Source organism: Siphateles boraxobius, unplaced genomic scaffold (genome assembly GCF_051911475.1).
Source record: "Siphateles boraxobius isolate OS27281-9 unplaced genomic scaffold, OSU_SipBor_1 21, whole genome shotgun sequence".
Taxonomy (NCBI): Eukaryota; Metazoa; Chordata; class Actinopteri; order Cypriniformes; family Leuciscidae; genus Siphateles; species Siphateles boraxobius.
The window spans coordinates 1475072-1494783 of NW_027508822.1; the positions used below are offsets into that span (position 1 = coordinate 1475072).

Genomic DNA, 19712 nt, shown 5'->3' on the forward strand with positions numbered 1-19712 from the left:
TCATCAGGTGTCTTCAATAATGCTCAAACATCACTAAATTAATCACTTAATTATCTCATTAACTTTAACACTCTTGAGTGTTAATTTAACACTGGAGTTTGTGCTGTAGAGTAAATGCCGCTCCATCTGAAAGCAGGTGAAGGTGATTTACTACTAATCAAGGAACCGGCTTTACTGACGAGATGCGCATAACAATATCGTGCGATATATCGCCCAGCCCTGATTTAATAATCTCCTCAGTTGATTTCATCTAAGACTGTGGCCATGTCCACACGGACATTTTATTTTATTTTTATAACCGTGACTTTTTTACGCGGTTTGGCCGTTCGTCCACACGGAAACGCAGTTTCAGGACACTGAAACCGAACATTTTTGAAAACCCCTGCCAGGATGAGGATTTTCTGAAACGCCGGTTGCAGTGTTGTCATGTAGACAGTAAAACCGGAGTTTTTGCACCGCTGACGGCTTCTGATTGGCTAACATGGCTTTACGGTTAGGTTTATATATCGCCGCCTGCTGGTTTTTCATGCTCTTGACAGCGCTTGATAACGTGTTTTTGCGTTTCCATGTGGACGGAGGTTTTTTTTTAAACGCAGGAGGAAAAGCTCCGGTTATAAAAGTACCCGTGTCCGTGTGGACAAGGCCTCTGTCTGAAGTCAGTTGTAGTTCTTGTGTTTCTGCTCATCTCTCTGCTCAGAGGAGTAAAGTCCAGGTTCAGAAAAAAAATGTCCTCCTCAGTATTTTGTTCCAATCACCTGGATTTGCTTATTAGCAGTTTTTCAGTCAGGAGACAGAAATCAGCTGAAATCAACTGTCCGTCAGTTCATGGCTGGAATTAACACATGGCAGGATTTTTACTTTCTACTTCTACTTTATACACCTCTGAACAAATGTCTGTTAGCTGGGTTGTCATTTTTGCATTTTATCCACCCACATGTTCCTTCTAGAAGTCGATGTTCCTGTTTCACAAGTTTTGTGGAAATGAAAAATATGAACACTAACATTTGAGATGTGGTTAATGGTCGATTTGAGAAATCAACGAATGAAACATCAGCTGGTTAAAGATATAGACCTGACCACTGGTCTATTGAAACAAAGGATCTAGCAGGAAATTTACATTTGCACTTCCCCCCTCTTCCCTTAAGAAAAAAGTCTCACCTCATATACATTCTCTCTCTCTCTCTCTCTCTCTCTCTCTCTCTCTCTCTCTCTCTCTCTCTCTCTCTCTCTCTCTCTCTCAGTAACACAACTCACACAAGAAAAAAAATATATATATATGGTTTAATGTGAATGATTATCATATTGTGTTTAGTATAATTTAGTATAAGTGTCTTAGAGTGAGTTGATGCCTAATTCCCAAACATAAGGTAATAGGGTTTAGAGATTGAGAGTCTGACTCTCAGCTCACATGACTATTTCGTAAAATGTAGGGTTTGCATTTCTTCTCTTTATTCCAGAGCATTTGATGTTTTGTATTGATTATCTTTGAACTGATTATAAAATTGGCATGATACATTTACCCAACATAATAAATAGTAAACATTTGATTTTATTATAACAGACTTTGTAATTATTTCTTTTTCATTTCTAGAGTCAGATGAAATAATGAGTTAATACAAGCATTTAATCAAAAGACCCTTTGCCATGAGATAAGACGGAACACTTCACCTCTAATTGAAAACCACCATTGGATCAAATTAGACGGCCTTACAAATTGGAGACCCTGGGACGTGATGTCGCAACATGGATTTCGAAAGCAACGTCTACTCTGTTCCAGCAAATATGGAGATTTTAAAATCAACACGAGGTTTGAACATCTTCTCTCTCTTCCGCCGTTGTGGTAAGTCAACTTTTTCTGCCCTTTTTTAGAAGTGTTGAGAAAATGTTGTTTGCATTGTTACGGGTCGGAAAGCCCTTGGTTTAGTCCGGAACTGAAACACATGAGGACGTGATAGCGGCAGCGCAGATGAAGAATGAAAACCCTGTTAATAGATTTTAAAGATATCCTTGTTTGCCTAAGCAAAAATAAACGAAACCTAAAATTCGAACAACACCTTCCAAATAATTTTTTGGTACTCGATGAAGAGCTGTGAAGTAAAGCCTAAAAGTTTTCAAAATCAGCCACATGTTTTCGTCATTATTTTATTGGCTTGTTGAAACAAACCAGCAACACGTGAAGTGAAGAGCAAACAACAGAAAGAAAAATCTAAGTTTGTAAATGATCGGAAAACACGTGATCTTATAAATAAAGACAGGTCGATACATTGTTTATGAGAAGTGAAATTTGGAAAAACAGGATGATATGACTTAGGTAAAGGCTGTAGATACATTGCATTCTATTCATGTATCTTGTGTAAACTGAATTTATTCACGCATGACTATGTGAATTTGTTTGTCTCCTTGGTGGAAAACTCTGCTATTCCCCTGCAGTAAAACCATCAGAAGGAACATAGAATTAGTAACAATGTGATTCAAAATGAATTTGAAAATCAGAAACAGTGAACACGCATCTCATTAATCCTGCAACAAAAAACCCTTTTCATATTCAAAGCTTCAGGGAACAAAATTTCCCAAAATATAAACTGGAACTTGTATAATGATCCTGTCCTGTTTACATTATTGGACGAAAAAGTCAAGCCTACACAAACTCAGTAAAAAAAAGTCTTAACATGGACGCTATGTTGACAATGAAATTTTCACTTGATGGAAAACAGTGGGTAAGCAGAATAAATCAAAACATGCAAATAATTGAGGCTTTAAACTTCATAAGTTATAAACTGCTAGATAAGTCAACAACATTTCTATCTTTGCTTATGGATGTTACATTTGAAGAAGTGCATTCTAAAAATGCAGAGGCAAATATTCAAGATCTTCAAACACAGCTAGATAAATTACTAGCTGAGCAGTTAGCCCTCACTGACAAGTGTAAAAATCACAAATACACCATTGCAGATCTTAAGGCTACACTGTAAAAAATAACTGTGATTTTTTGACGATCATTTTCTTTCATTTTAAATTGTACTCAAAACATTACAATTACAAATAAAATTTGTAAAATTACAAATAATATCTGCAAAATAAAAATGCAGCTGATATTTTAAGTATTGTTACATTAAAGACAAATTCCAGTCATTCACATTTTTTTTTTACAGAAATTGATTGTATTTTTCATACAGTATTTTTTCTATTTTCTTAAATTGCATAACAATGTATGTAAAATTACAAATAGAATATGTAATTAAACGGCAACAAAACAGTTAAATGATTACATGACTGGCAGCTCAAAAAAACTGTAACATTAAAGTAAAACGTCATAAATTAAATCAACTGAAAAACACTGTTATTTACAGGTATTTTGTGCATTATTATGATCTAATACCTTCATTGTAAAAAAAATCATTAAAAAATGGTCAAATGACTGGCAGCTATGGCTGCCAAACAAAAACCATAAAATTAAAGTAAAATATTAAAATTTAAGTAAACTGAAAAAACACTGTTATTTCACAGGTATTTCCTGCATTATTATGATCAAATACCTTCATTGTAAAAAAAACAATCGTAAAAAAAGGGTCAAATGACTGGCAGCTACGGCTGCTAAACAAAAAACATTAAATTAAAGTAAAATATGTTAATTTAAATAAAGTGCAAAAAACTTTAACAGAAATTTGATGTCACCATGATTGAGATCAGTGATTGCTTTAGTTGGGCTCTTGACCTTTAATATATACCATTAGTTTTTCTCTGGCTGCTTTAACTGTGTATTCAACATATGTTTGTTATAGCATTGAAAGCAGGAGACATAATCAGCTGAAATTGGTCATTTACTGATGATGTTATAGTCATCATGTGATGACTAGTTTTGTGCAGATTGAGGCTCCATGAAGCAAAGAAACAGTTGAACCAAATGGTCCATATTGTTTCGAGGCTTCGTATCAATCCGTCACCTGTCTCAACCGTGACACCTAGTGGTCACTTTTTTATTTTTATTATTGTACTTTTCTAATTTGTGAATCGTGCAACCTATAGGCTTCTCGCTGTGCATAATGCTATTTTGGTCATGCAAAATGAATAATAATAAAATAAATCAAGCCACAATATTTCACTTTTTTACATATTGTTTTATTCAAAAATATTAATTTCTCTGCTGTGGAAGGACTTAGCCTACTTCTTTTTTTACAGATAATTTCTTCAGTCTTTGAAAAAATCCTCTCACAAGGTACACTTGTTGCTGGCATGCAAAGATATTTTTTAGCTGGGACATAAAAATGAGGAAAGATTACTGCTCTCTCTTTCCAGTAAGTTAGAGGATCATGAGTTCTGGGCAAAAACGCATCGTTGTTGTATTTTTTCACTTCCACTGTGGCATCAGCTGTAGCATTGTGTATCATCTGGGTTTGATGGATACGATTTTGATACGAGTATCAAAAAGTTCCCATAAACTGTCCTGTGTTTCTACTGGTGTTGATGTTGATGTTGATGGTGATGGTGATGATGCCCAGCAGGCACCCCAGCAGGCACAGAATATAGACTACAACGTCGGCCAGACGTTGGATTTTGGTTGAAAATGAAAGTCGGGTTGACGTCTAAATCCAATGTTTGTTTTACGTCAGGCTCCAACGTTGGGCAGTCGTTGAATTTTGGTTGGAATAAACCAAACAAAAAGGTGAAATGCATGGCCGTAGACTTATAACTATCTTCACTCAAAACTAACCAGATTTACTTTTTTTAATTTCCATTTTAATGAAATCAATGGTTGTATTTTAAAGTCACCATGATGGTGGTGAGCGTTTGTTTTAGTTGTGCTCTTGACCCTTAACTCTTTAATTTAAAGAGATTTTCTCAGATTTTCTCTGGCTGCTATAATTGTGTGTTTATAAAGCACAATGGTTGTAGCTAAAAAAAGCCATGAGATCAGGTGATGTTGGCTGTTTATTGCTGATGATGATATCATCATGTAATTTCCTGAATCCCTGATCTTTTTCAGTGTCTAATGCATTGATTAAATGGGACTTGTGGTTTTAATATTGCTTTATTCATAATATAAATCATTTGATTCTACAGCATATCTAGCAGTGTTGTTTATCATAGAATATACTTGTTTTTTAAAAACTATTTAGTGCACAAAAACCTTTAATCTATGGCATTACTTAGACGCACACAGACATCAAGAAACAGCGTATGAATCTCAACAATGGTTACAATCAAACAAAATATCAAGATAATCAGATCAACTCAAAAAATCCTGCATAATTTATTAATGCCGCAGTGCATGATGGGAGATATGGGTGAGTTTTGATTGGTGGTACCCAGCATGCACTGCAGCATGAAGCATTTAATTTATTGTCACCATTGTTGAGAGTCATACACTGATTCTTGATGTCTAAGTAATAATGTTGAAGAAAATGTTTAATGCACTAAATCTTTTTACAATCCTTTATATTATTTGATATAACGTTGCTTTCATACTGTAAAATAAAATGGGTTCTGTTTTAAAACAACATTAAAAACACAAGTACAAAGTTATCAAAACTTTCAGGCAATTATATGATGATGACTTCATCATCAATAAACAACCATCATCACCTAATCTAATTTTCTCTAGGCTTTTTTGCCACAATGAATGTGCTTCATAAAAACACACAATTATAGCAGCCAGAGAATATTTACACTAAAGAGTCAAGGGCCAAGAGTCCAACTAAAGCAAACACTTACCACCATCATGGTGACTTTAAAATACAACTATTGATTTCATTAAACCAGAAATGAAATAAAGTGAGTCTGGTTAGTAATAAGTGAAGCTGGTAATGCTGTTTGAGATGTTCACTCTTCCTCTGCTGAGATCTTCACAGATTTAATGCGCTGCCATACATGTCACATTTTTTTGCAGTGTTTATTCCAACCAAAATTCAACATCTGTGTGACGTTGAAGCTTGACGTCAAACAAACGTGGGGTTTAGACGTCAACCTGATTTTCATTTTCAACCAAAATATGACGTCTGACTGACGTTGGATTAGTTGGAGTCCAACGTCTGCCTGACGTCACATTGACGTACTGTGCCTGCTGGGATCCCGGCTTAAGCGCCATCATCACGACACGGCATTGATTACGGCTTTTGTTCACACAGCGCGCGTTCCGGGACTGAACACAGCAATGTTACTATGTCCCCAACCTGGCATCAATCCTGGGCCGTGTTTGCGTCCACACAGAAGGTGTTTGTTCTGGCAATTTCCCGGGATCAACGCGCTGTGTGAAAGGGGTTCATGTTGCTTTGTCGCAGACTGGACGGGGCGGAGTTACGTGACTACACACGCGGTAATATGTTTTAAGGGGAAAGTACATTAACACACAGTGGGCGGAAATATTAATAGGATTAAAAAAACGAAATAACAGACATGGTAAAATTACGTCGGTTATAGGCTCTGAATTTCGGTTTCGATTATTTTTCGATTAATCATCCAGCCCTAGCGCATGATGTACATTCACATCACATGTTAAGGCAGAGGTAGAGTTACACTCTTGGCTTGCTTAGTTGTGGACATTAAATTTAACATTCAACAATATTATTAGAGATGGGAATCGAGAACCGGGTATTTTTCAGAACCGGTGCCCAGTGAACCAGTTCCTTGGAACCGTTAGTATGCCTGCTTAACGATTCCGCTTATCGGTTCAACTCGTTGCAAATGTGTCATGACGTCACACACGCGCTGCGTTGTTTTGGTTCAGAACGCAGCAAACATGGCATCGAGGCTGAAGCGCTCTAACGTTTGGTTTATTTCACGCAAAAAGAAGACAATATGAGGCGCCGTCTAGGGCTTAAATCAAACTTCATTCACGCACATATATGAAACACTTGCATACACATACTAAGTAGTCAAACATACATGTATACTTCTGAATGCTCAAACAAATGAATATGAAATGCACAACGACACACTTGAAGTCGCTCACGCACATGCAACACTTGTAAAATTTCCATTTCGTCAAAGGGGGGGGGGGGGGGGGGGGTTTAAACCTCTAATATGCAGAAACATTTGGCCACACAGCATGAACAGACTTTAGTCCCATGAAACTTAAACTGGAATGTCACTGTTTCTGTCACTGCGACTTCACGAACAGGCGAACACGCACGCACGCACACATCACTTTTGAAGTAATATTGAAAATTGAGGATTCAGTGCATGTAATGCATCGAGATATCAAATTGAACTGAATCTGATAATGATAATGTGATATATCCATCCGAAATAGTGTGTGAGATTTAAATAAGTGCGTCTCAAAGCATGGTATGTTGAAAAGAGTATGCCAGAATTCCCCAGATGGTCTACTATTTCCGGTAGATTTTTGAAGTGTGGATCCATGCTCACTATAAAGGCTAATATTACCCACAACCCATTGCGATTTGGAGGAGGATTCGGTTCAGAATTACAAACACGAGTAAAAATGTTATAAAACTACAAAACATGGCGGATGTGTGCAAACGACAGAGGATAAAGGGGTTTGAGTTATTAATAATCACAGCTTAACCTGATAAAAAAAAAATATTTAATGTTATCGATGATACGTTTTATCTCCAATAGGTAGGAAATAGAATTAAATGGAAATGTGGAGGATATTAGCTGTGATAAGATGACGCAACAACAGAGGAGAACAAGAAGAGAACAAACTACGCTCATCCCAGCGGACAACTCTCTATATCAGGAGGAGGTCTATCAACGCTTTCATTTAAAGGCTTGTAAAGGGCCATTAGCACCTAGGGATGGGCGATATAGACTTAAAACTATATCACGATATGTTCTGATATTTATTGCGATAATGATATCAAAGACTATATAAAAATGGTACCATTCGCCACTGTTTTTGGCTACATGTGATAGCAGCCTCAGAAACACAAGCAGTGATCTAAAGTAAAACGTACCATCATCAAATAGGCTTCTATAATATATCAATAACATAAAAGAATTAAAAAAAACAGTAAAAATCACAACACCAGCCCTTGCAGAAATGGAAAAAAATGCAGATGTACATTTCTTCTGTTAAAGCGCAGATAATGTTTAAATAGTGCAACTGTGCTGAAAAACATCACACAATAATAATTACACACAGTAATAAATTACAATTTACAATGACAAGTTTGAAATGTAAAAAAACAAAACAAAATAATACTGATAATATTCCTCACAATATAGTAATATAATATAATAATACTACTACTACTAATAACAATATAGACCGCAGTAAGGATTGATGAGCTGCTGGGTTCATGAATATTAATCACGTCTGCGTTCGTGCATTAGTTTCTGCTTGCTCAAAAAGGCTGATTAGTTCCAAATGAACGAGCATGTAAATTCTGTGTGGTATAAGACTCTCTCGCTCTTTCTTTAAGTGTGTGAGAAACACTAGCGCTCTAGCAAAGCGACAGCCAGGCGTGCGCATCACACTAGCGTTTACGTATGCGTCACACACCGTGCATTCATTGAGATTACATTACATTAATTCATTTAGCAGACGCTTTTATATACGCTTGATATCCCACAACTCAGGTGATACTTATATGTAGATTTATTTATTTATAAAATTCAAAACACTGTAAATAGGTTCATAATCTGTAAATCTGAAAATGTCTATTCTGACTAAACCCAACTGTGATAGTTTTATTCTCATATATTTATATTTTTATTTTTTATTCTTATAATTTGTAGTATTATGTTTCATGTTGTATTTGTATATGTCCACTGGAAGCCTCAGTACCAAAACAAATTCCTTGTGTGTGCAAGCACACTTGGCAATAAAGCTCTTTCTCTTTCTGACTTACAAGTGAGAACAATAGAAGCAGTTAAACTAACAGTAGGACAACAATACGTAAGTGCTATGACCCCTCTCAGTTTAATTTAGTGCAGTTTTTTTGTTTTGTTTTTTGTTTTAAATAGTAGAATAGAAGAGAAAGTGTTAGTACTACTGAATCAAGTGCTGCCGAAAAAGATACGTCTTCAGTAGTTTCTTGAAAGTGGCTACTGACTCAGAAGCTCTGGTTGAGTTAGGCAGATCATTCCACCAACAGGGAACAGTCATGGTAAAGGTCCGAGAAAGAGATTTTGTGCCTCTTTGAGAGGTTGCCACAAGAGATTAACTGAAAAACCATTTTCATTAACTGAAAATATATCTGTGTGTACTAGTTCCAGATTGTAGAGGTAGTTCCTCGATTAGTGATAAACTCATGCCTCAGCTTCATGTCCACTAGGTAATAATATATCGCCTATCGCTACTGAAGGCCCAGATTCGGAATTATATATATATATATATATATATATATATATATATATTTTTTTTGCTTAAGTTTCTCAAACCTCCCTTTACTCACCATTTGTTGAAAACAAACAAAAAACATTTTGTACCATTTCATAGTTTAGGCTAACTGTTTATCTAAATGTGATGAAGTGCTTGAATGTTTCTAACATGAATGTTCTCCAGCATCATGAATGAATGAAGAATAAACACCAACCTCTTTGTTCTTCAGGATCTTCAGTGTGTTTCATTCTGCAGGTTCTGGATCACTCGTGTTCTCACTGTCCTCTTTAATACACTCAGTCTTTGTAGATTTCAGCTCTTCCTGATGCTTTCATGCTCGTCTTCACTTGTAGCTGATGGGAATTTACAGCATTTATTGGAGAATTGCAGTGGGAGGAGCTTCAGTGATGATGAATTGCAGTGGGAGGAGCTTCAGTGATGATGAATTGAAGTGGGAGGAGCTTCACTGATGATGAATTGCAGTGGGAGGAGCTGATCTGTCAAAATAAAAAATAATATCAGTTCCTGAATTTGTTTTTATACTAAATATCACATCTAAGCATTTATGTCTGTCTGTCTGAAATAAAGTAACTGATGCGGATGTAGGCTATAACTTATTTTATGGCTAACTAGAACACTCTCCTGCTTCTTCCATTACAATATAGGCAATATAGGAATATAAACTGTCTTGCCAATATTAACAATTGTCAGAAAAAAAAAGTTGAAAGCATGGACACAGAAATAAACGTATATTTGTGAGCAACAAATACAGTCTGTTGACACCAATGAAATGAGCTTTAAGTGTCAATTTACAGGAGATCTGAAGACATCAGCATAATAAATGAGGAGAAAACAGGAACTATTGTCATGAAATAAAGAGTGTTTTCAGCAGATCTGTTAATATTGATGAGTCTCAGACTATCAACACTCATTCAACAAGACATTCAGGATCATCAGCAGATCCTCTCACTTTATTCATCTCACAGATAGATGATAAAAGCCTGTAAAACTGCTAAATTGAGAGAAAATACTGTTGCTTCTCACAACATGACAAGGATAAAACATAAGAAAAAATATAAAAACAAACACTAAAACAGGTATTCATCTTAATTAACCACCTCATCTAAATTACTACAGCAGCATAATGTCAATATCTAAAATATATTTTGATTTTGTTCTACGTTACATTCATTGCACCATTATTCAAAACTGCTGACAACGATCCTACAAACTCATTATAAGTTCAATGTGAAGTTTTAGCCGTATATGTTCCAGTATATTTTAACAATGTGAAATAAGTAACAAATTTGATTTGTATATAGATCAAATAAAACGGCAGCAGTATCTCACAGATCTCAAACTTTGACTTTAGTCTTGACATTCAGTAACAGTTTCACTCCAAACATCGAGACAATCACACAAACGAACACAAAATCTCTCAGGTCTGAACAGGGGCGGCTGGCCAATAGAGGGCGCCGCCCCCCCATGAGCCAGACCACAGTTTATGAGCCACATACATAAATAAATACATGTAAATACATAAATAAATAATATATACAAATTGTCAATATATGTGTTGTGTTTGAGATATTAAATGCACCAAGTATATGTGAAAAATATGATAGAAACTCAAAATGTCTGTTTTTTCTACACTCTGTGCACGTGATCAGCTCTGGGGCGCTGGAGAAATCGCCCCAGAAAGGCGGTCTCTGGAGCAGTTTAGCCAATTGCTGATTTAAGATATAAATGTTTGACATCATCTGTAGCCAATCAGCGAGCTCCAATCCGGTCAGCTATGGGCGATTCTTTTCAGTGTTGCCAACTTAGCGACTTTGTCGCTATATTTAGCGAGTATTTAGAACCCTATAGCGACACATTTTCAAAAAAGCGACTAGCGACAAATCTATTGACTTTTTCTGGTGTTATTGGAGACTTTTGGAGACTCTCTGACGTGAAAGCACATATCGTTCTTACTCTTCTCAACGAGCAGCGGGTGCTGCCGTGGGTCCCACCCCCGTCCCAAAGCACTCACAGGCGGCCCAGTCCTCGCGCAGCAGCCCCTCCCAGCTGCAGGTAGAGCACCCCTCCGCGTACAAACTGCAAAAGAATCGCGCAAATGAGTCGCTATTTTTAGCAACTTTTCAAAGGTCACTCACTCTAGCTACGTCTACCCTGTTCAGTAAATGACTGAGAGGAGCAGCAGCACATTCATCTGTTGAGCGCACGGCCGCTGAGAGACGTGAATGAGCAGTGTTTTTCCACGGATTTATTATCTGCTTTTCTTTTTTATTTTAATTAAATAATTTAGCTTCCTTCCTTTTCTTGTGCTTACGGTATTACTTGTAATACTCACTATCACAAAGCTTTTGTTCATCCGGCTCCCGAACTCTCTCAATTCAGATAATTTTCCACATTGGCCTATAAAAAAGTTAGTCATTCACTAGGCCTATATCATAGCTTCTCGTTCTATTGTCTGACAAAACATATATAGGAAATGAGAACAGCTTTATTTTACATCATATTATAATATATTAAATACAGTATGTGAGCTGAGCATTAATTTATAGAGAAAACACATTAGACAAGCAGAACGCAAGTACGACGCGATGACGTCACGAATATGCTAATTGACGTATGACGTCATCTAGCGACATTTAGCGACTTTTAGGTAAGGCGTTAGCTACTTTACTTTGAAAATAGTTGGCAACACTGATTCTTTTATCGCCTCAAACTGCACGCACATCTCTATCAGACAGCAGCAACACTATCGGAGCTGTACACTAGAAAGGACTGGTTAGCTGGATGCGGTCATGCTAATGCCTTGTTTTGGTGATTACTTTTTAAAACAACAGTGAACGATCCAGCATGGACAGTTACCGGAGTAAGGGAAGCAGTACCTGTCTGAGAAAGTAAACAGTTTGAGTTAAATTTCAAATGCAAATGGAAAGTTTGTGCAATTTGTTTGTTTTTGTGTAAGAATGCCTCAGCCTTGTAATATGGCATTAAATAATTACTGACTTTATCACAAAGCACTGGTATCATGCAGTTTGTGTTAAAATGTGTTTGGGTAATTATTAATAATAATAATAATTATTACTTGTATTTATATAGTGTCTTTCCAAGACCCAAGGTCGCTTTACAAAGATATGTAAAGGCAGTGGTTCTCAAACTGTTGTATGTAACGTTACGTGCGCGAGGTGACAGAAGGGGGTACGGGAACAAAATTCTGAATTTTGCCGTTCATTTAAGTCGACCTCACCTTAAAATAAGATTTAAACTGAGCATGTTTTTCTATCAGGTAAAATTCTGTAAATACATGACGTCCTTGTGCAGATTGATGCCTTGGCAAATCGCACTATACTATCGTTCTAGACAATGTACCTTTGTAAAATAAGAGATTTAGGACTTACTAGCATGCAGAACAAATGATGACACAGGCTGTGCATGGAGATCGACATAAGATTCAAACTCTCTTCGATACAGACACATTCCCTGTGTGAGTTCCTGTGTTTAATGTTGATCACATTATATGAAGGTCCACACGATTGCAAATGTGACATTGATTTTATACAACAGTTCAACAAACGAAATATTAATAAGTGATGTTCATTTAGGCTACAACACAGTTGTTTCCAACAAAATAATAGCTCCAACGAAAGCCGGAGCAGAACTGCAGCACACAGCAGTGTTTGTGAACAAATCTGCGGCTTTGAACGAAACATTAGAGTCAATGATTCAATTATTAATTCATAAATACATCCACTTGCTTCGTTACTGAATGAATGACTCGATGACTCACCACCTATTTGCAGTTTTAATTTAACATTTAAAAGCATCACTTTGTTTTTACCATCATTGCGCATTTCTCTATTGATTTTTTTATTTATTTAAATCGATTTATATTTAAATATTTTCCCTTACTGAAAAAGGTTTGACTGAAGAGTGGGGGTACGCAAGATGTTAAAAGCCTCATGGGGTACAACTCTAATAATAATAATAATAATAATAATAATAATAATAATAATAATAATAATAATGCATTTTATTTCATGGCGCCTTTCAGAACACCCAAGGTCACCTCACAAGAAATATACAGGTCACTACACAAATCAAAACACACAATAATTAAACAGCGTAAAGTGCAGTTAAATCTCAATAAAAACATGTTATAAAAAAGCCTGAATAAAAAGATATGTCTTAAGGCGCGTTTTAAAAGTCAGCAAGCTCTGGCTATTGCGAACATCAAGAGGAAGAGAGTTCCAGCATAACTAAAAGATCTGGCACCCATGGCGGTAACTTGTAGGTCGAATCCGAGGTACCACAAGAGGAATTGAAGATGAAGATCTGAGTGCACGTGAAGGGGTGTAAACATGGAGAAGTTGAGTAAGGTTTTGTAGTGCAAGATTCTGAAGTGCCTTATAAGTGAGTAGCAAGATTTTAAATTGAACTCTATATTTTACTGGTAGCCAGTGCAACTGCTGAAGAACTGGAGAAATGTGGTCAGTATAAGGTGTTCTAGAAAGAACACGAGCTGCAGAGTTCCTGTTCTTTCTAGAACACCTTATACTGACCACATTTCTCCAGTTCTTCAGCAGTTGCACTGGCTACCAGTAAAATATAGAGTTGAATTTAAAATTTTGCTTCTCAACTCTAAAAAGATTGAGAACCTGCCTACAGAGGTCACTTACAAAGTTAGGTTAAAGATACAAACATAGAGGGATTCAAACAAATAGCAAATCAATAACCAATGTTTAATTTAGCTGAAGAGTATACAGAATTAGATCAAATATGTGTTTTTGAAGGAGAGAAGGGTGGATGTTGGACGGATGTCTTGAAGAAGAGCCAGACTATTGAAACCGACAGAATATGACACAGCCCCACCTCAGATATTTTTCACCAGCCGCCACTGGGTCTGAATAATAATAATTAATTACATTTAATATAGCGCTTTTCTGGCTAGCTACTCAAAGCGCTTTACATGGAAGGGGGAATGAATGAACTCCACATATTCTCCTCATGCTCGCTGCTGCTGCACTAAATGTGTATTTCAGCAGAAAAGACGCACAAGTATCGCTGTGATCGATGAAAACAATACAAAAATGAGTCTGTCGCTTAATCAAACTCTATAAAGTGTGTGTGATGGTTGTGTAAATATGAGAAATACCGTGAACTGCTCTCCTCAGACTCTTCTTCTTCTTCTTTTTCTTCTTCTTCTTCTTTATTGGCGGCTCGAATTAGCGCCATCTATTGTGTGTTTTGGATCAGAGACTCATTTTACTCCTTTTGTCATGTGATGCATGATAACGAGGAAGCGAGCACTTTTATTAATTGCAAAAAGTACAGAGATGACATGTTTATGATATACAACTTTGTATACAAAATGTAGTAATGTGTTCAATGTCATCAGAATACAAATGAGAAAATAAGAGTTAACAGTGATTAGCTGAAAACTGAAAGATAAAAGACAATAAAGAAGATAAAGAGAAAGAACAAAAGGGTAAGATATTAAACTATAAATCAATTACATTGTACATATTAAAATTCTTACAAATACTTGCTTTCATTACTGACGATGTAGGCGTAATTGTAGTAAGATATATTTTAAATTCTTTCAAAAACCCAGAAAAAATGTGTTTGTTTGTTAATGGTAAACTTACATTTATGTATATAAAATTTGCCAACAGTCAAATATGAAATTTAAATATTAAACCTCTGGTATGTCTGAAATAAAATGCATAACAAAAGATGAACTATTTTAATCTTACTGAAAATGTCCTCATAGCAATATCAATGATTGAAGCATCAGATCTGCTCTACAATACTTGATTTACACATGCAGCTGTAAACACACAGACTTTATGTTTTTATTTTAGTAGAAGCAAATTTTTCCAGTTCAACTCCTGTATCTGGTCTTTTGCTTTTCTAAACATGTTTAATTGTTCAAGAACAGAACATCTCATGTCAATACAAACACATGATTCTGAACCTCATCAACATGAAATTCATCAGTTACTTGACAAATTTTCAATTAAAGACTAATATTCATTGTTATGGTAACGCCGGTAAAACAAACGATTACCAGTTTAAACTAAAGATTGGACTCGATGTAGTGTTTCAACTTACCAAAGATCCAGTGATCATGGATATTGACATGCAGCAGGATTCATGTTTCTGACATTTAAATGTGCCTGATTGTTGAAGCCATTTCAATGGAAGTAATAATATTTTGAGTTTATTTTGGAAAACCTGAGAAAACCTGTGTTGCAAATGGAACATAGAAATTGGAATGTAAACAGTTGACCAGTGATCTAGTATAATGTAATTTGGTTGGCTGTTAGATTTAGTATGAAAGTAATAGAACCCTGCGAAACAGCCAGAAGCCACTGGACTCTGGGGCAACACAGTCTTTTGACCTACACAGAACTACACAGTTCATTTGTAAGAAAAGTAAAGATCCTAAGTGTTTATATTTTATATTTTGAAATTCATATTTAAAATAGTCAAACGAAGAACTTTGGATTCAAGACTTTTATTTGATGACGTTTTGTGTTGAGTACAAAAGAACTTTGAAGTCATAAGCTAATGAGTCAGCTTGCTGCACTGACACTGATGTCGACGCCGGGGAAATACATGAAGCAAATGTGCATGTCAAGTGCATTCACTCTAGTGAAGTTCAACCCTGCAGTTTCCCCCACTTGATAGGGTATGCTTGCCTCTGAAGGTTTGGACTGGATTTTACTCAATGACCAGGAATCAATTCTTTCTTTTCTTTCTTTTATTTGAAAGTTGTCATGGCCACAAGCAGGTAAAAAACCTTAAACACAAACAAGTAAATCAAGAAAACACATAATAAACCCAAGTAACCATAATAAAGCATCACCATCCAAAATCAAAACTTAAATTTAAACACTAGAAAATCAGTCTTAAAAATAAGTAAAATTTGAAGACACTTTTAAAGCATTGCTCAAATGATTTAACCTTAATTTTTAGCAGCTTTAACCCTCTACAAACACAATCCCACACTTCCAGTTTGCACCCTTTTAAAACTTTACAATACGTTACTTTTAACCATGCTTTCAATCTTCATGATGTTAAATGTATAACACTTTAGCTTACAATTCAACCACATAATTTTATACACACAATTTTACCCCAAATATAATTATATGATTCACTTTAATATTAAAATCCACCACACTGCACAAACGAATGCTCACCGGCTCCTTCCTTGTTCAAACAAGCTTTAATCCTGCAGTCTCATTTTCCCAGTTCCTCCACACATCTTCCCAGCCTGCTTACTATCCTTTGAATGACTCCAAATCCCCTAATTTCCAGATCCTTCCCACCTGGTGATTAACTAGTTGACTGCAGCTGGGCACCACACCCAGCACCAAAACACCCATGCAAAAAAAAAAAAAAAAGGGCGTGGTCTGCAGTTCAGCTCGACACCTCCCACTCGATCTTCCCACGGAAACCGCTGGAAAGATCGCACAGTGAACTAGTAGTCAGAGATTTCCTCCTGGACTCCCAGCCTGCTCCTCCACTGGCAGTAGGACCACCAACCGTCGAACATCCCGGTGAAGAATTGTGGACTGAAGGTCCCCCCGAATACTGGAGACGCGATGCTTGGATGCAGGAAATTTGGATGATAATGTTACAGGCCTCACCTCCGGAATACAGGAGCTCGCCACAACTCTAATATTCACATCCCGTACAATGTTTCTGGAGTCAGGGTTGACACTGATGACTCTTCCAAGCTTAAAGTGGCCCTTCAATGCATTCTGATCGCAGAGCCACACAATATCTCCAATTGCGACATTCCTCTGTGCAGTGTGCCACTTGCTCCTCACAAAAAGATTAGGACCAGCAAGTTGGCTCCAGGATCTCCAGAATTTGTTGACCTGATGCTGCATTTCCTGGAGTCTCTTATAGGGATAACTTGTGAAGTCAAATGTTTTCCAATCACCACTTGATGATGCTCGTCCCAGCAGGAGTGTATTGGGCGTGATGTACTGCACTGTATCTTCAAGGCTCTGCACCCTGGCATCAATGGGTCGCTCATTTGCCAGATTAGCGACGAGCTGAACTGTCGTCTGAAACTCGCTGAAACAGAGCCCTGACTCTCTTCCCAGACTCTGGAACGCCTTCTTCACTATCCGAACAGCTGCTTCAGCAGAGCCATTCCGATGAGGTGAATCAGCTGGCAGGATTTTCCAGTGCCAGTCAGTTCCATTTTGAGCTGAAGTATCCTCCACAGCAGACCTATCCAGGCTGTCCAGGAACTGATACAACTCCTTCAGAACAGACTTGGCGCCAACAAAATTAGTCCCTGGATCAGACCATATCTTCTTATGGTGGCCTCTAATTGCTGTGAACCTCTGATAAGCCATCAGGAAGCTTTCCGTTGACATTGTGTTGGCAAGCTCCGTGTGGATTGCTCTGCTGACCATACAGCAGAATACGACTCCCCAGACTTTCATTTTGACTCTTTTCCTAGCATCATCTCTGACCTGATAGGGTCCAAACAGGTCAACTGCTGTAAACTCAAACGGAGATGCTGGCCTGGTTCTCTCTTGAGGCAGATCTCCCATCACTTGCTGACATCTTCTCGCTCTGGCTTTCTTGCAGACCATACATTTCTCAATGACTTTTCGAGCAATTCTTCGTCCCTTGATGACCCATGCTCTTTTTCTCACCTTCATCAGAGTCGCAGCCACACCCTCGTGACCCTTGCTGTGAGCTTCCTGAACCAGCAATGTTGAAACCCAGGCGCTGCAAGGTAGGAGAGGGACACCAACTCTGTCTTCATTAAAGGCTTGGACTCGCCCACCACAAACTAGCAAACCAGTTCCTTCTTCTTTGAAGACTACCAGCCGGTCTATTGTGGTTGCTGGAAAGGTCACCCCCTCCTGTGTGGCAAGAAAAATATCTCTTAAAGCATCTTGGCGCTCCATCGTGGTGATGACCTCAGCTGAGGAAACTGCCTCCCACTTTGGATCTCCCAGGATCTTATTTTTAGCTGCAAAACATTTTGCTGCCCTCCAGACCCAGGCGATCGTCTTAACCAGGTGAGTCAGGTTGCTGAACCGTCCTTCATTCACCAGATTTCGGACAGCAGCACCAGCAGGTGGCCTTCGATGCTCCAGATCTGGTGGCTCCCTCTTCACCTGAGCTCTTGTGAGAGCCGCAGCAAATGATTTCTTCTGCATCCTTCCAACACTCTCTCTGGCAGCTGCGGATACATCCTTTGCAGACTTAATCGGCCAATCCTCAACTGGTAGACTCAGGAACTTTGGTCCTTTCTGCCGTGGTGAATTTTCAGCCAACTCTTTTGGGCCAGCCCCACGAGTAATGATGTCAGCGATGTTCAGAGATCAAGGAATCCACCACCAATCCTGAAGTTGTGTGCTGGTCTGGATTTCTCCAATCCTGTTGCCAAAAAAGGTCTGGAAGCCATAGCTCTCACGTTGAATTGAACAAAGTACTGTTTGGCTATCAACAAGGTGGTACCACCGTCTGACTTGGACTCGACCATGTCGTTCAAAGTACCTCTTTAATCGGGCGGCGAATACTGCCCCACATAGCTCTGCCTTGACTGCTTCCCCCTTGTGGTCTAGGGGAGCCAGCTTAGCTTTAGACTCCACCAGCCTCACTATCGGACCTTGGTCACAGTCCCACCGCAGATACAGGACGGCACCATAAGCATCATCACTGCCATCAGAAAAGGTAACTGCATCAGGCTTAGCTGGCCCGCTCACTGGTGTCAGGGCTCTAGGGAACTTGACTTTGCTCAGCTCAGCGTATTCTTCAAAAAGGCTGATCGCATCTTCTCTGAGCTTCTCTGATAGTGCAAGGTCCCAAGTGTCTCTGACGGTGCTACATTTGGGTTTGGCCTCTTGAAATGGTCTCCGAACCAAAATGGCTCCTTTCTGCTTTACAGGTGTCGTCAGACCAACCGGGTCATACAGCCCAGAAACTTGGCTAAGCAACTCTCGTTGTGTCAGCGGGTCTGGCGTCTGAGCTCTCACCTCTTCCAGTTTAAGGTCTTGGCCAAGTCTCATCTTTCTCTTCCTCTTTGAGAAATTTATCCCAACCATCACATGAAGCCTGTCATCCTCCAGGGTGTAGCCGAGGCCAAGAGCTTTGTTGTCCTCCTCCTTTAGCTGATTTGGCAGGATTACAGTCTTTGGAATAGCCACCTGCTCCGATTTTCCAAAAGACTCCCTCCTACGTTCACCAGAAAAGACCCACGGCTTTAACCTGAACCCTCCTGCCCCCAGCATCTGCTCCACATTTTCTGTGATGACTTTGAGCTGGTCCAAGTTGTTATGAGAGGTCAGGATATCGTCGACATAGCTGTCCTCCTCTAACACTCGACGTTCTTCCTCAAGATGGCTAAACTGGGGGAGATTCGCTGTCTCTCTCA

The 19712-nt window shown here is 38.1% G+C and overlaps 1 protein-coding gene across 2 annotated transcripts in view; it reads right to left on the reverse strand.

The window, feature by feature from the left end:
* The window catches only part of LOC143746124 (diamine acetyltransferase 1-like), a 34572-nt gene extending 20028 nt beyond the window's left edge, over positions 1-14544 (reverse strand). Inside the window, exons 1-3 of one of the 2 annotated variants that reach the window (XM_077237895.1) lie at positions 14451-14544; positions 11261-11383; positions 9501-9783 (exon numbers count right to left, since the gene is read on the reverse strand). The gene's annotated coding sequence lies outside the window, so the exon portion shown is untranslated. The remainder of the gene's footprint in view (positions 1-9500; positions 9784-11260; positions 11384-14450) is intronic. The other variant, XM_077237894.1, reaches the window with a different exon arrangement.
* Positions 14545-19712: the final 5168 nt, after the last annotated feature.